General features: G+C 42.2%; 1 long non-coding RNA gene across 1 annotated transcript; it reads left to right on the forward strand.

Moving 5' to 3' along the window:
* The first annotated feature begins 590 nt into the window (after positions 1-590).
* On the forward strand, positions 591-2543 carry LOC311266005. The gene is made up of 2 exons (XR_014623653.1): positions 591-650; positions 2169-2543. It is a non-coding gene; the product is annotated as an uncharacterized lncRNA (long non-coding RNA).
* The last annotated feature ends 2708 nt before the right edge of the window (positions 2544-5251 follow it).

Consider the following 5251-nt stretch of genomic DNA (forward strand, 5'->3'; position numbering starts at 1 on the left):
TGTGCAGGCCAGGGTCCGCTCCAGATGCTGCCGTCTAAAGACCGAGTTGGGCTTCCTGAGGCTGAAGGTGCTGCCAGCCTAGTCCCCTTGATGGGTTAGACAGCCATCAGGTACTGAAGTGGGATCAATCTAGGAAGCAACCAACCTGCGGCGCGGCTGACCTTGGCCTCTGACACTTTATCCTCTTGCTAATTCTGGACACTGAGTATTTTAGATTCTCCCTTAGATTTCAGTATATTTTATGATTTATAAATAAAGTAGCTTTTAAACTTTCCTTGTGGTGTAGTCTTTTGCCTGCTACTTAAACTGGATGGTTGGATCTTGAATCTGTTATAATGGTGTCAAGGCTATCCTCATGTGTGTAGGTGCTCATTGTGAGCCTGGAACGATATTTTGTTTAAATGTTCACAGTGGAGAAAGCTGCCCTTGGTGCCCTTAAAGTGAAACTCTCACCAAAATGCAACCTAAGCTTTTTTTGTGAATGTTCCCGAGTCAAACCTTCGTGTAAAAGCATAATACGAAGAAAAGCCACTTAAGACTTTTTAACATGGAGCTTTCCACCTTTTACTCTCGTCCATGTTACGTCGCACTCAGGGATCGACTCTTCTCGACTGGCAGGACGGTGGCGAGCGGAGCAAGCTACTGCTAGAGTGAGTTGTTCAAAAACCTTTTTTTAGTAAACTCTGTGTACACAATGTTCTCAATACTCGTGTTCATGTGTAGAGACCCTGGTGATACTACGAGCAAAGTTTCATGTTGTCGAGTCTTCTTAGTGTTTTAAAAATAGATTGTGATGCTACCGTAATGTCGCCCCTAGCACGCAATTGAAAATGATTTTGACCCAAAAATGAAAGTAAAGTAAATCTTAAAAGTGGCTTTTTTTGTCGTAATTATGCTTTTACACGAAGGTTTGACTTTTGTGAAGGTTTCTTCACAAAAAAAGCCTAGGTTGCATTTTGGCGAGAGTTTCACTTTAATTCGGATTTAAGTGCATGACATGATAAGTAACTTCTCTGACTCGCCTGTCTGTGTAATTTTTAACTCAAGTCGCCCCGCTTGTCCGAATGCACTGATTTGATTGGCTAAATTACGTCACGCAAGATGATTTACAGCGCATGCAATTGGTCTGTGGGTTTCTGTGGGCCACTAAACCAGTACCGTAAAGGCTGGAAAAGATGCGCCAGTTAATATGGAAATGCTCAATAATTGGTTATAGGTCTGGACAGCGTCTGGGGCCCGCTTATCGGTGACCTGAGCTAGATTATAAACAACTGGAACAACTTTTTTTTTTTTCTAACGACACGTAGGTCATAAACCTTTTACTATAAAAACAACTCATTAAAATCGGTTGAGAAATTCAAATGTCATAGTGCTTTTTATCCAGGAAAAACCGCAGCTCCCCCATGTATTTGTATTTGTTTACAGGCAAGTCTTGCCCAGTCCAATATGACAGTGACATTGTATATATCTACGTACATCTACGTGTCCATAATGCCACACTCATCACCCCCACTGAGGGGCCGAACTGACAATCTTGTGACATACCTGACAATCTGAGATCATTAAAAAGGAGCCAGCAATTGATTTGGGTCAAAACCTAAAGCATGGGACCACATTCGGAAAACCTTGATGTTGCTCACCTTCTCAATGGTTTAACTAAGTTTCGTACATAATTTTCTGTTTATTTCTGTCAATAAATGACACCTTCTCACACATGCAATCATTTTATACTGCAACTTTCCTTTTTATTAGCTCTACCAATATTCAGAAAATCAAGTTTTCACTCTGAAAATGTGTAACTTTGTCAGCCTTTTTGTCATGCATATTATTTTAGGTAGCAGTGAGCAGTTTTTAATGACAGGAATCTGGCAAAGCAAAAATAACAGACTGCCTCGCCTGTGGGCCAGCTGCTAAACAATGCATCTACATTATTGAGTCAGTGGGGGTTCAGTTCGTTTGGCAGAGTGTAACAGCACAGGGTTTGGTAGATGTAAGTGCTGTAATTTATCTGGTAATGATTTATCATTCTCATTTACTTCTTAACTGGCTTGACTGCCTCCTCAAGCTACAAATAGATTTGAATTTCAAAGACACTCCTAAGCTGAATGAATTGAAATGTGGTTTTACCTTATCTCTACGATGTCTCCTTAATTCCCTACCGGCTCCAGGAATTATGGGATGGCAGGTAGACGGCAGCGAGCCAGCTACCCCTTAAAGTTTCCCAAAAGACACTTCTTAGGCTGGCTCATCAAGCTGTGTGTGCTGGCTTATCGATCTTTCCCAGGCTTTGAGGAAGAAAGAAAAGGAGACGAAGCGGAAGATTCAAGCTGTGCTGCCACAACAGCAGGAAGAGCAGCCATGAAAGAGGAGAGGAAGACCAAAACCTCAAGACAAAAGACGGGAAGAGTGGAAAGAGACAAACACACAAGCACTCGCAAAAACACATGCCTGTCTTTTCATCACTCTTATTTTTGTGCCCTTCATCTAACTAAAGTTTGATTATACAGTGATATGTTAGTTTGAACAAAATTGCTCAGAAAAGAGGCCTCGACTCTGGTGTTTAATTTACCATGAAACAGACAACAGGTAGTATTAGCTACACTGAATAAGCTTACAGCGATATACAGTATTATTAAAAAATGAGACTATTTTCACATATCCTTTAAATAGGTGGTAAAACCTCATGTTCAGTTGTTTTGAGAGTTGATGATAAACCTAAGGCATTCATTCAACTCCAGTCCTGAGGGCAAAAATACAATCTTGATGAGTTTAGAGGCTTGTGGAGACTGTCAAGATGTGCTCAAGCACTCCCCAAGAAAACACACACACACTAACTTTTGGTCAGTTCCCAGCTCTGGATCCCAGTAGAGCTTCTTTTGATATGAGATGGAACCGTGATCTTCAAAGTGTGAATTTCCACTGAAAAATCTGCAAGAACTCCACGAGTCAGCATGTTCCAGGGCCTTTTTGAAAAGTTTTCAACCCCATGCTGAATTTTTGAAAATCCTCAGAAAGGAGGAAGCTCACAATGCAGTCAGACAGATCAAAAAGATGGTCAGATTTGACTGGTCCTCTGTGCAACAACCATACAAGAGGTAGGAATAAGTACATAAAGATATACAAAATAAAAAAAGCAACTGTGTCATTGGGCAGTCCCTCCAGGAAGTTGAGTTGTTGCAATTGCAACAATCAGTGCAAATGTAACCAAATGCTATGGAGTCTGCCTGACCTTGCCTTTACCCGATTTTTCTAAAGAATTTGACCGATCACCATATTTTCCTACGAGCTGCATAAACATAGCAGTCCCCTGTGCAGAACATTGAGCCATACATAAGTGACCAAACTAACTTATTTGTTACTGGTGAAGGAAACTGCAGGAAAGACATGAATGTCTCACATCTGCCAACAACTGTTTAAGACCATGCAAGGCATTTACCTGTTGCTGTTGCATCCAGGTCTATTGCAAGTGCTGAAAGGATCACGATGACTCTGATTAAATATGCACGGTTAGTGGTAACATTCGTGTAGTAAAACTCACAAAGTGACGCTTACCTGTTAGTGCAACAGATTGCTTGTGTGTGTGATGATGGCAATAGCTTAGAAATAAAATGTTTAAACATGGTGTGCAAGCTTTTCAAAATATCACGTTGGATTTGTAATTAAATCAAATATGTATGTGTATGATTATACACAAACATCTTATATGATAGCAACTTTTTTCCCGCAATTTTCACTTGCACTTTAAAAGAAATGCCTAGAAAATCACAGCATGCATCAGAATTGTTTTAAAATCGGCTAGTTTAGGCAGCATCAATCCCAAATAATCCTGTGCAATTCTGGACGGACTGATTGGACTGAAACCTTTCCATTTCCAAAAAGCAGATTGTCTGGCTTTGATGTTGAAAAAAGTTAATACAGACTTAAAGCTATAGTTGGTAATCCTGTTCAGAAACACTTTTTGTTATACTGGGTGAAATGGTCCTTCCATCCTGAGAGTAGTCAATACATAATGTGTTCAGAAAATGGAACGAAAAAAAATCAGACCTCTATGGCAGCTGCAGGCCTGTAAAAACTCTGACCAATCCCTCCCTCTCGGTCCGAGTGGAAAGAACCACATGCCTTCATGTCTCGTCCTGCCCACACACCCCTCTGGGTTACATGCTGGCATTCCGACATCCCAAAATGCCGACATCCCAAAATTCCGACATACCGCCATTCCGACATGTCACCATTCCGACGTACCGCTATGCCGGCATGCGAACGTTACGCTATTCCGACAAAGTTTCATCCCGCCATTCCGACAAGGCTAATACTAACCCTCAACCCTAACCCTAACCTTAACCCTTTTAAAAGATGTGTCGGAATGGCAACACGTTTAAAAAACGAAAAAATACCGCCATTCCGACCTTAGGAGGAAAAATTTGTTGGAATGGTGGGACGTTTAATTAAAGGTTTAAGTGTTGCCATTCCGACAATTAGGGCCTCATGTCGGAATGGCAACATGTCGGAATGGCGGTTGCCCCCCACCCCTCTGTCCCTCCCTCCTCCCTGCGTGCACTCATCACGTGTCTCCATTGCCGGAAATATTCAGCACACTCCATACCGGGTTAGGGTTAGGGGTGTCACTATACTATATTTGCCTGGAGGCAAGCTCCCGCGTGCACGCGAGTCTCCCTCACAGCCGCTTGCACTACGGAAGCCGCGCTAGACAAGATCAGCGAGAACTCGCGATAGATACACACCGGTATTTACATCCAACTGTGAGCGACCGAGCGACACACAAACACAAGAGGGATCTGCCTGTACTAGTGATTTGAAACTCACAGCTGTGAGGGAGACCCACGTGCCTCCAGGCAAATATAGTTAGTGACTGTTTAGGCTAGAAAAATTTACTAAATGACGTCGTTTCGAGTAAACTCTGGACGTCGCCACTTCAGGACACTTGGATTGCAGCGGGCGAGCAGTATGGAGGAATATTACAAAGTTTTTGTGTAGTTTTATGGACCTTTTCGTCTCGGACACCATTTACACCCGTTATATGGATTTTTGCTACAGGAGGGTACCCCCGCGGGTCTCAAGCTGCACTTTGAGGAATAAGAAACTACACCGGACTTCTCATCAGCATGAGGGTGGGTCGATAATGACTGAATTTCATTCTAGAGTGAACTATTCCTTTAACAGTTGGTCTTGTGGATGTGACGTGTTGCCTCTCTCTATCTGAGAAACATGTATTAGTTCAGTGAAAGATTCA

This window comes from Pagrus pagrus (genome assembly GCF_965226575.1).
Source record: "Pagrus pagrus genome assembly, chromosome: 12".
NCBI lineage: Eukaryota > Metazoa > Chordata > Actinopteri > Spariformes > Sparidae > Pagrus > Pagrus pagrus.